At 40.6% G+C, this 13394-nt stretch overlaps 1 protein-coding gene across 1 annotated transcript in view; it reads right to left on the minus strand.

The window, feature by feature from the left end:
• LOC122812280 (venom factor-like) overlaps positions 1-13394 on the minus strand; it is a 2973268-nt gene that overhangs the window by 890256 nt on the left and 2069618 nt on the right. The gene's annotated exons all lie outside the window — the stretch shown is intronic.

Consider the following 13394-nt stretch of genomic DNA (forward strand, 5'->3'; position numbering starts at 1 on the left):
TAGCAGGAGTCCCTGAAGGATAGAAGCCTAAAAGCCAAATCAATGCCAGTATTTCATGAGTGCAGTCCAAATCAGTTGTCAGAACACCGCAATACACACCCATATAACCTAATAATATCATAATAATATATAACTTTTTTCCAGTAGCCTAAGGAATGTTTGTGTAGCTAAGTGGGTGTGCACTTTATGGCCGGCCGCTTACCATAGCTTAAACATCCCATAGGAGCTAAATGCAAATAGACAGGTAAACTTTCTAAGACAAGGTAGTGTAGTGGTTTGAGTTGTGGCTTTACATGCAGACATTTTATGATTTGAGTCCCAAGACAGGCAATTTATTTTCATATGTGAAAGTAGTGTTAAAATTATTTTAGTAAACTTAAATTATGTAGCAACCTTTTTCTGTCAACCAGGGTAGTGTAGCAATTCCAAAAGTGAGATGTCAGTGTAGAAAGAATGTGACACCCCCATATAAACACAAGTGCCCCATACCGTATAGTCACACAAAAATATAATTTAATGAAAGCACATAGGGAAATTCATGGAAAGTAAACGTAAAATGATGTGTATATAAATATTATTTTATAATAAAAATTTATAAGTATAATATGCTTAAACATGCCGTCATCACTCTGTATCCATCAGACCCTGTTCTGCCAAGTCTCAAACCCAGGATGCTGTCCTCTACAATCACAATAACATGCCACTACACCATCTGAGCTGTGAAAAACTATGATGCTTTAATAAACATATCATGCAATCTGGTCATTTAACATTAATGAAAAAAAAACAACAGCCCTAAGTGTCAAACCCATGATGCTGGGCACTATAGTCAGAGGAATATACCACTACACCATCTGAGCTATAAAAAAAAATAACATTGTTTTTTCAAACATATCATGCAATAGAGGCATACAACATTAGGGAGAAAGCTTTGTGGAACCAGTCATGTGTTGTATATAGAGACACACACACACACACATATATATATATATATATATATATATATATATATATATATATATATATGGTGATATGGTGAAACATATATATGAAAATGTAGAGTCATAATATAGACATACATATATAAAAATATAAAGGAAGGAAGGAAATAAAATAAACATATACACACACACATCTATATATATATATATATATATATATATATATATATATCTATATATATATATATATATATATATATATATATATATATATATATATATATATATATATATATATATATATATATATATATATATATATATATATATATATATATATATATGTATATAACATGCAGTGCAGTTATACCTCAGAACCATCCCTCTCAACCTATCAAGAAACCTGTACAAAGGCTGTAAAAGGGGGAGGGTAATGGGGCACATACAAGGACATATTTCAAATATTGCTGTTACAAATGAAGACATTTGCTGCAGCAGCAGGGTGTGTTTCAGCAGACAATTACTGAAGGGTATGAAGATGGAAACTGAAATGTTATGTCATTATTTACTGACATAAATCCTTGGATCATCACCATGATTTACCAGACAAATACAAATAAATTGTGTAACTGAACATAAGTATGGGCCAAAAATCCGGACATTCTGTGAAAATCCTGGCAGTGGAGAGGTATGCTCAGAACCCCTTAGTGCAATGAATCTGGACCAAGCCTGACCAAGTGGGGGGACAAAGGCATGACAATAGGGATATACCCAAAACATGTCAGTAGATAAGCTGAGAAAGTTGATGTAGTAACACCGTATGTGCTAACATATATCGACTGAAATATCACAATTCCAGGAATCAATTGCTTCCCGTTTGTTAGTGACCTCAGTCCCCACATCACCCCACTGATGTGTCAGGAATACACAACAGTTATGGGGACCAGACCAAAGATATCAGCCAGACACCTGGACATCCTACAAAACTGTGGAGATAACACAACAGTAGGGAAACTACACTGAGCTACTGAGCTATATCAAAGCTACAGTCAGACTGACATAACACTACCCAAGTTCAGCTCTGGGGCTGTACACATGCATTAGTAAATATAACAGGCACTGCAGAAATGTAACAGTACTGGAAAACAGACATTGGTGTGAAAAGTGCATATCCCAAAAAAATTGCACCACAGTCACAGAGACATACTGGTAGGCAAACTAAACACAACAGTATAATGACTGTGTGAGCAAGAAAATCCCGTTTGCCACTCACACATTACCCCTACATATACTCCCCCAAGTCACAGTGTAGTGGGAATCGTGAGGTGTTACAGGACATGTCACGGTCTGCATGTACAAACATATACAGGTGATAGGGAACCAGAAACTGGAGCAGCATGCACAGTCAGATAGAAAGGGCCCATGACACTCACATGTACCCCTCCTTACACAGCCCAAATAACATGTACACACTACACTGCTACACAATCCTGACAGTCTTTTAATAATGGGCAGACATACATACACCTCTCAAATGTACAGTTTCCCAGAGAATGTATAGGCACAGGACTCATATCTATGCCCGTTCCTTGTTACATGTCTGGGGGTCTATGATATCACTGGAATGGTAGCAGGAATGCATGCAATAAATAATAATACTACATACCTCTGAACCTCTTAGTGCATGACATCTGGACAAAGCTTGACATAATTGGGGGGCAGAGGCCCAAACACATGAGTATATTGGACATATTGTTGTGATAAATGTAGACAGTTGCTGGTGTTACTGGCTTTGTTGTACCATATATATTTTGAGGTATATGAAGTCAGTAACATCAATGGATGTTAGCATTTACTGACTGCATTCCCCAGAGTATCATACCGATTAACCAAGGACAACAACTGTCTGGTGAACAGACCAAACATATGAGCCACGCATCTGGACAGGGTCTAGGCCTCTGAACAGTGTAGAGGTATGACTGCAGTGATGTAACAGAAGGGAAATCCCCTGACAGCTGCCAGACTTGTCACCCAGTACCTTATGAAGTGCAGTAAAACCAACGTGACACTCCCCCACATCACCTCTGGGAAATTACCCATGTATATTCAAATACAGCATGCACTACAGGGATGGAACTGTAGTGAAAAGCAGAGAGTGGTGCAAAAATGTCCATCCTAAAACATTTGCAACACAGTCACAGCAACATACCAGTACCCAAAATGAGCACTAGGGTAGAACGACTGTCTGAACAAACAAACCTTGATTGCCAGTCAAATACTGCATCAACATATACTGGCCCAATTCACAGTGTACGGGAAATCCTGAGGTGTTACAGGACATTTCAGAGTCAGCCCCTACAAGCATACAGACATGATAGACCACCAGCAGCTGTAGCAGCATGCAGAGTCAGATAGGTAAAGGATGTATGGCACTCACATATTCTACTATCCCTACCTAGCACAACAAACATCTACACACAACACAACTATACAATCTTGGCAGTCTGTTCACAATGGCCAGACAGCCATAACTGTCTTATGTACAGATGTCCACAGATTTACCAGGGTGTGGAACCATAATCCTGGCCACCACTGCATACCATGGCAAGGAGTCTGCCAGGTCATTGGCATGATAACTGGAGTGCAGTTGGTAATTAATGATATACCATACCTCCGCACCTTGTAGTGCAGAACATCTGGACAACGCATGACGTACTTGTGGGACAGAGGGCTGGAAAGAGGGACATATCACAAATAATGGTGTTACAAACTGAAAGAGTAGCCGGTGTTACACATGTTGTTGTAACATAACATCCCTGAAGGATATGATGTCTGGAACACCAACGGATGTCAACAGTTACTGACTACAATCCTCACATTACCCTACCAACCCCACAAAAACAGATGTTGTGCGAGGAACAGACCAAGCATAACAGGCAAACATCTGGCCAGTCTGTGGACAACATGCCAGTTGAGAGGTATGTCAGAGGCATATCGCTGTCAGATGTCAAGTCACCCAGTAAATGCATGTCCAGATTAACCCTGTCAATAGCAACCCTCCATGTGTTCAACAGCACTAATGACATACAATCTGTACCCCATTCTGAAGCTTTGTTCCCCATGTTGTTAGTCTGCCTCCATATGTTCTGTCCTGTGAGGTATTTTCACCTACTGTCTGTGAAGCTATAGCCCCACACCTCCATAATGTCTCTAGCACATGCAAGGAAAATGGGCAAGGCCCACATGAAGGGCGTCCCGTATGTTGGAACTAGCAACAGTGTCCAGGCCCACACCACAATACTATGTGGGCACCTACATACCTTTATGGCCTCAGCAATACCCGAGAGGACAACATCAACCCCCTCAAGGTAGGCTGAATGCCTGTGGTGGACAGCAGCAATACACAACTCCCATCATAGGTGGAAATAATCGCAGGATGGGCAAAGGAGGGAAGAGGTGCTGCATTGAAAGCCATGTCACCTTGTTCTGCACAAGCAAATAAGGTCACAGGTGATGTACCCTAAGGCTGTCTTTGAGTGCATACTGGAGACATCCACCAAGGCCAATCATTAGGCCTTCCAGACATGTGTCTGCAATTCCAGAGGCAACACGCATATCTGCTCTGTAGTGGTGGTCAATAACACCATATACACATATGCCATGGATACAGGCAACCAGCTGCAGACAGGTGAAGTATAAACATCACCCCCTGTCCCCCCATAGGTACACATGTGCATGTACAGCACCTGTGCCCCTCCCCTCATTATCAGGAAGCAGGTCTGTAATGTCCTCTCAAAAGCAACACATAGAGGTCTCCACAGGCCTGATACCATTTCTGGCTGCATCCAACATGAACACAGGCATGGTCTGTCAGACCCATTCTGCAGTGTAATCAACCACAGCTGGAGCACCAGTGTCATCCCATTTGCATAGAGGACAGACAGACAGACAGTTGATAGAAAACAGGTTATGCATTAGCATCAATGTTCAGAAGGATAAAAGTCTGAAACTGAAATGTATGCCATAATGTCATGACAGCAGTCCTCAATGACATGGCCAAAAACTGCAATACTCTCCATTTAATATAGTAATATAATATTAATATCCAATACGCAATAAATAAAAATATACAGCTCAAATCCTCAAACCAAGATAGTGTAGTAGTCAGAGTCCCAGCTTTGCATGCAGGTGTACACAGTTCAAGTAATACAACAGGCAATTCAAATTTACATGGGAAAGCAGAGTTAAAAATGCTATGTTCACATTAAAATATGTGGTAAGTTATTTTGTCACCCAGAGTAGTGTAGCTGGTGTAAAATGGATGTGTGAGTGCATATAACATATAAAAACACCCATGTATACACGTGTCTCATACAGTATAGTTACACAACTTGCTACTGTAATGAAAGCACATACAGCCATGTCATGTATGGGAAATCATATACACTTACTAAATTAAGTCATTAGTGTGGTACATTATGAGAATGAACTGTGGGAAATGGTTAGCAATGCTCAAATATGTTTAGCAGATTTAACAGCACATTCCTGTTGTGCTCACCCCTCTCTCTGGGGTTTGACTGTCCAAATTCACCTCCAAAGTCTGTACAAATGCACAGCTGTTGCTGTATAAGAAAAGGAAAGCTATGGACCTTCTGTACACCTGTCCTGCACCTTCATAGCTATCTTCCATATTGTTCTTCCCTCTGATTGCCCCTGTTCCATCACTTTCCTATCACCCCGGTCTCTTTTCTTTTAAAGAATTAGTGAGGGGGTAAGCATGAGTAAGTGGTTGTTAGAGCAAGAAAATTACTAGCCCTGCCAGGTCTTGAACCCATGACCCTGCACACCATAGTCAAAGAAATGTACCACTACACCATCTTAGCTACAAGGAATGCCAATGCTTTTTCCAACATATGCTCATTCAACAGCAGGGAAAAGATTCCCTAGAATCAATCAGGCCTCATATTTATACACATACATATGTATGTATATATATATATATATATATATATATATATATGGGAAAGAGTACATTTCCCAATCTCCATTATAAGTTTTCACAAATGTACAAACATATACAGGTGATAGGGAACCAGAAACTGGAGCAGCATGCACAGTCAGATAGAAAGGGCCCATTACACTCACATGTACCCCTCCTTACACAGCCCAAATAACATGTACACACTACACTGCTACACAATCCTGACAGTCTTTTAATAATGGGCAGACAAACATACACCTCTCAAATGTACAGTTTCCCAGAGAATGTATAGGCACAGGACTCATATCTATGCCCGTTCCTTGTTACATGTCTGGGGGTCTATGATATCACTGGAATGGTAGCACGAATGAATGCAATAAATAATAATACTACATACCTCTGAACCTCTTAGTGCATGACATCTGGACAAAGCTTGACATAATTGGGGGGCAGAGGCCCAAACACATGAGTATATTGGACATATTGCTGTGATAAATGTAGACAGTTGCTGGTGTTACTGGCTTTGTTGTACCATATATATTTTGAGGTATATGAAGTCAGTAACATCAATGGATGTTAGCATTTACTGACTGCATTCCCCAGAGTATCATACCGATTAACCAAGGACAACAACTGTCTGGTGAACAGACCAAACATATCAGCCACGCATCTGGACAGGGTCTAGGCCTCTGGACAGTGTAGAGGTATGACTGCAGTGATGTAACAGAAGGGAAATCCCTGACAGCTGCCAAACTTGTCACCCAGTACCTTATGAAGTGCAGTAAGACCAACGTGACACTCCCCCACATCACCTCTGGGAAATTACCCATGTATATTCAAATACAGCATGCACTACAGGGATGGAACTGTAGTGAAAAGCAGAGAGTGGTGCAAAAATGTCCATCCTAAAACATTTGCAACACAGTCACAGCAACATACCAGTACCCAAAATGAACACTAGGGTAGAACGACTGTCTAAACAAACAAATCCTGATTGCCAGTCAAATACTGCACCAACATATACTGGCCCAATTCACAGTGTACGGGGAATCCTGAGGTGTTACAGGACATTTCAGAGTCAGCCCCTACAAGCATACAGACATGATAGACCACCAGCAGCTGTAGCAGCATGCAGAGTCAGATAGGTAAAGGATGTATGGCACTCACATATTCTACTATCCCTACCTAGCACAACAAACATCTACACACAACACAACTATACAATCTTGGCAGTCTGTTCACAATGGCCAGACAGACATAACTGTCTTATGTACAGATGTCCACAGATTTACCAGGGTGTGGAACCATAATCCTGGCCACCACTGCATACCATGGCAAGGAGTCTGCCAGGTCATTGGCATGATAACTGGAGTGCAGTTGGTAATTAATGATATACCATACCTCCGCACCTTGTAGTGCAGGACATCTGGACAACGCATGACGTACTTGTGGGACAGAGGGCTGGAAAGAGGGGCATATCACACATAATGGTGTTACAAACTGAAAGAGTAGCTGGTGTTACACATGTTGTTGTAACATAACATCCCTGAAGGATATGATGTCTGGAACACCAACGGATGTCAACAGTTACTGACTACAATCCTCACATTACCCTACCAACCCCACAAAAACAGATGTTGTTCGAGGAACAGACCAAGCATAACAGGCAAACATCTGGCCAGTCTGTGGACAACATGCCAGTTGAGAGGTATGTCAGAGGCATATCGCTGCCAGATGTCAAGTCACCCAGTAAATGCATGTCCAGATTAACCCTGTCAATCTAGCAACCCTCCATGTGTTTAACAGCACTAATGACATACAATCTGTACCCCATTCTGGAGCTTTGTTCCCCATGTTGTTAGTCTGCCTCCATATGTTCTGTCCTGTGAGGTATTTTCACCTACTGTCTGTGAAGCTGTAGCTCCACACCTCCATAACGTCTCTAGCACATGCAAGGAAAATGGGCAAGGCCCACATAAAGGGCGTCCCATATGTTGGAACTAGCAACAGTGTCCAGGCCCACACCACAATACTATGTGGGCACCTACATACCTTTATGGCCTCAGGAATACCCGAGAGGACAACATCAACCCCCTCAAGGTAGGCTGAATGCCTGTGGTGGACAGCAGCAATACACAACTCCCATCATAGGTGGAAATAATCGCAGGATGGGCAAAGAAGGGAAGAGGTGCTGCATTGGAAGCCATGTCACCTTGTTCTGCACAAGCAAATAAGGTCACAGGTGATGTACCCTAAGGCTGTCTTTGAGTGCATACTGGAGATATCCACCAAGGCCAATCATTAGGCCTTCCAGACATGTGTCTGCAATTCCAGAGGCAACACACATATCTGCTCTGTAGTGGTGGTCAATAACACCATATACACATATGCCATGGATACAGGCAAACAGCTGCAGACAGGTGAAATATAAACATCACCCCCTGTCCCCCCATAGGTACACATGTGCATGTACAGCACCTGTGCCCCTCCCCTCATTATCAGGAAGCAGGTCTGTAATGTCCTCTCAAAAGCAACACATAGAGGTCTCCACAGGCCTGATACCATTTCTGGCTGCATCCAACATGAACACAGGCATGGTCTGTCAGACCCATTCTGCAGTGTAATCAACCACAGCTGGAGCACCAGTGTCATCCCATTTGCATAGAGGACAGACAGATAGACAGTTGATAGAAAACAGGTTATGCATTAGCATTAATGTTCAGAAGGATACAAGTCTGAAACTGAAATGTATGCCATAATGTCATGACAGCAATCCTCAATGACATGGCCAAAAACTGCAATACTCTCCATTTAATATAGTAATATAATATTAATATCCAATACGCAATAAATAAAAATATACAGCTCAAATCCTCAAACCAAGATAGTGTAGTAGTCAGAGTCCCAGCTTTGCATGCAGGTGTACACAGTTCAAGTAATACAACAGGCAATTCAAATTTACATGGGAAAGCAGAGTTAAAAATGCTATGTTCACATTAAAATATGTGGCAAGTTATTTTGTCACCCAGAGTAGTGTAGCTGGTGTAAAATGGATGTGTGAGTGCATATAACATATAAAAACACCCATGTATACACGTGTCTCATACAGTATAGTTACACGACTTGCTACTGTAATGAAAGCACATACAGCCATGTCATGTATGGGAAATCATATACACTTACTAAATTAAGTCATTAGTGTGGTACATTATGAGAATGAACTGTGGGAAATGGTTAGCAATGCTCAAATATGTTTAGCAGATTTAACAGCACATTCCTGTTGTGCTCACCCCTCTCTCTGGGGTTTGACTGTCCAAATTCACCTCCAAAGTCTGTACAAATGCACAGCTGTTGCTGTATAAGAAAAGGAAAGCTATGGACCTTCTGTACACCTGTCCTGCACCTCCATAGCTATCTTCCATATTGTTCTTCCCTCTGATTGCCCCTGTTCCATCACTTTCCTATCACCCCGTTCTCTTTTCTTTTAAAGCATTAGTGAGGGGGTAAGCATGAGTAAGTGGTTGTTAGAGCAAGAAAATTACTAGCCCTGCCAGGTCTTGAACCCATGACCCTGCACACCATAGTCAAAGAAATGTACCACTACACCATTTTAGCTACAAGGAATGCCAATGCTTTTTCCAACATATGCTCATTCAACAGTAGGGAAAAGATTCCCTAGAATCAATCAGGCCTCGTATTTATACATATACATATGTATGCATATATATATATATATATATATATATATATGGGAAAGAGTACATTTCCCAATCTCCATTATAGTGCGATCTACACTACAATGTCAAACCTTACAACAGCGAATGCTCGCTATTGTAAGGTTCGACATTGTGGCATTCGTAATTTCACTTCTGCCAGATGCAGTTTTGCACAAATGTCAATTGTACAAAGTGCGATCGACAAAGTGATTGTAAGTATACAATATATATATATATATATATATATATATATATATATATATATATATATATATATATAGGTCAACTTTACATGGTCGACTTTTCAGAAAGTCGACTTTCATATGGCCGAGACCATATGATCGACTTTCGGAAAGCCGACCATGTCAAATAAACACAAAAAACACAACAAACACTTACTTTAAAACTGTTCCGCACTCCTACACCTCCCGTAACTTAAATATACCAACTTCGAGATCGCACTACAGTGTGGAAGAGGGAAATTTTCCCATTTCGCACTGTATGGAGATAGCAGTTCCTCATGATCGGCTTTTCAAAAGTCGATCATATAGTCTCGGCCATATGAAAGTCGACTTTGTGAAAAGTCGATTATGTGAAGGGGACCCATATATGTGTGTGTGTGTGTGTGTGTGTGTGTGTGTATATATATATATATATATATATATATATATATATATAAATATATATATATATGTGCTCATAACATGTAGTGGAGTCATACCTCAGAACCATACCTACCAACCCCTTACTCGCCCAAGGCTGTCCAAATTGGGGGGGGGGGCAATGGGACAAAACTAGGGAGATATTTAAAATATTGTTCTTATAAATGTAGAATGTTGCCAGAATGACAGGGTTTGTTTCAGCATACATGTTCTGAAGGATGTGAGTTCTGAAACTGAAATATATGTCATCATTTACTGTCAGAAATCCTCAGATCCTCACAGTGATTTACCAGGGATATGAAAATAATGCATCTGTGGAACAGACCAAAAATATGAACAATAAACCTGGACATACTGCAACAATCCAGACAGTCCCTAGGTAGGCTCAGAACCCCTTAGTGCAATGAACCTAGGACAGGGGTGACAAAGTGGAGGGAGAAAGCCATGGATATAGGGACATATCTGAAATACTGGAGTAGATAAGCTGAAACAGTTGCTGTACACCTGTCACCCTCATGTCTGTCCTAACATATATTGACTGAAATAGCACAAGTCCAACACTAAATTACCTACCACTAGTTAATGACTGAAATCCTCAAATCAGCCCACTGATGTGTCAAAAATACACAACACTTATGTGGGCCAGGAAACACTATGTCCTACAACCATCTGGACATGACATCACATTAGGGAAACTACACTCATCTGCTAAGCATGTCATCAAGCACTGTCCAAACTACAGTCAGACTGACACAACCCTAACTTAAATCTGCTAGGGGGAATTACACATGCATTGGCAAATATATCAGGCCGTACAGGGATGTCACAGCACTGAAAAACAGACACCAGTATGAAAGTGCATACCCACATACAGTTCAACCACAGTCACAGTGACATACCAGTAAGCCAAAGGAACAGTACAGTATAAGGACTGTGTGAACAAAAACATCTCAACATGTTCGCCACTCACACACTACCCCTATATACACTGGAGAGAGCACCAGAAACTGGAGCAGCATGTAAAGTCAGATAGAAAAAGACCCATAACACTTACATCTACCTCCCTCCCTACATAGGCCAAATAACACATTCACAATACACTGTTACAGTTTTGACAGTCTGTCAACAATCGCCAGAAATACACAGACCTCTCAACTGTACAGAGTCCCACAGAATGTCCAAGCTTTCCTCTCATATATAAGGCCTCCCACACATAACATATCTGGCAGTCTGATACATCACTGGGATGATATACCATACCTATCCACCTCTTACTGTATGACATCTGGAAAAAGTCTGACATACTTCGAGGGCAGTGGCCCAAACACAGGGGCATTATTGATATATTGCTGTTATAAACTGAGAAAGTTGCTGGTGTAACAGGGTTTGTTGTAGTGTATCTGTTCTGAGGCATATGAGGCAAGAAACACTCATGGATGCTACCGTATACTGACTGGAATCTTCAGAGTATGCTGCTGAATTTCCAAGGACACTAAATGTGTGAGTAACACACCAAATATAAAAGTCCAAACTCTGGCCAGTCTGTGGATAGCCATACAGTAGAGAGATATGGAAACCACATAACACTGTCAGACGTAAAATCATGCAGAGCAGCCATATCCACACAAATCCTGTCAGACTAGCATTACTTCAACTGTATAACAGCAATACTTACATTCTGTTCCTATGTCTGGAACATTCTCCCCCAGTTTGTTGGACTGTCTCCACACTGTTTGTTGTAAGAGGTATTTCCAACTACCCTCTGTGATGCTGTTTGTTACACACTTCCATGAAGTCCTCCTCACAGGTAAGGAAAAGGGGCAACGCCCACATGAAGTACTCAGTTAAAGGAGTGTGTTTCCATGCTGTTGGGTATAGGAATGATACCACCGCTGTTCTACATGCAATTAGCAAGTGGGGGACTCCAATTGGTGCACATGCCATCAGCTGGTCATGAGCATTACCTACAAAAGGCAAGCTGCTGCCTATGCAAAACAGATGTATATCCTACATCTGTCTCAGAGAGAGAGAGAGAGAGAGAGAGAGAGAGAGAGAAACAAACAAACAGACAGGTACACACACACACACACTGAAAGTGAAGGATTATACCAACCAAATCAAAAAAAAAAACAGGTATGTCAAACAATTAAGCATGTAATGGAATGTAGCAGGTGTTGTGTAAATGTGGAAAACAGGAAGTTCAAAAAATATTATGTCGCATCAACACTTGCTGTACTGATATATTGCTGATTAGAACCTATGGCCATAGCATCTGTGTCTGTCTGCAGTGAAATTGCACAATCGAGAGGGCGATCACAGCAGAGGAAAGGTTCCAGTTACAACGGAAAGAAAAGGAAGAACAACAGATAGTTACCACTGAGCAAGCAGGGGTGATGCTGATGTCTGAAAGTAAGATAATGGACACTTGTTAACCTTTCAGACTTTGTTTTGTCCCCAGCTTGTATTAGTCTATTGAAAAAGGGCTTGCAATTTGTACCAATGTCATGTAATAGTGTTGTACAGGCATTAACTGATCTCAGAATATTTTGTAAGAATGTTAGCTTAAAATTGATTTTTAAAGATACTATAGTTGAAGATGTATGTATTTTTAAAAAGTCTAATACTTTTATACCAGTTAACTGTCCGGTTGTGAATGCTTTTTTAAATGTTTGCAAGCATGAGATACGCCAAATTTATGATAGTAAGGTTAAAATGAAGATGCGTTCTTATAATATTACTTATGATGCATATCAAGCTTTAGAAGAAATAGTAAAAACCAAATCATCCTTAAACAGTTGGCTAAGGGGGGGTGCAACTGTTGTGTTTAGCAGACATTTCACTATAGAATTAATGTTAAGAGTTTTTGTCAAATGTTAATACATTTAAGAAGATAAGTTTTGAAGATGTCAAAAAGTTAATATCTGAAGTTAGTAAGTTTGTTTATTATGCACAACTTCAGGGGGATATTGCACTAGAATTGTTTAATTTTTTGACAGTATCGTGTCCATGAATGCCTATCATATATGGCATTCCAAAACTGCATAAATCTGTATATGAACATATATTTACATGTTATTGCTGTGAACTGGAGTAC

Source organism: Protopterus annectens, chromosome 9.part0, assembly GCF_019279795.1.
Source record: "Protopterus annectens isolate FY-2018-M chromosome 9.part0, PAN1.0, whole genome shotgun sequence".
In the NCBI taxonomy this organism is placed as follows: Eukaryota; Metazoa; Chordata; order Ceratodontiformes; family Protopteridae; genus Protopterus; species Protopterus annectens.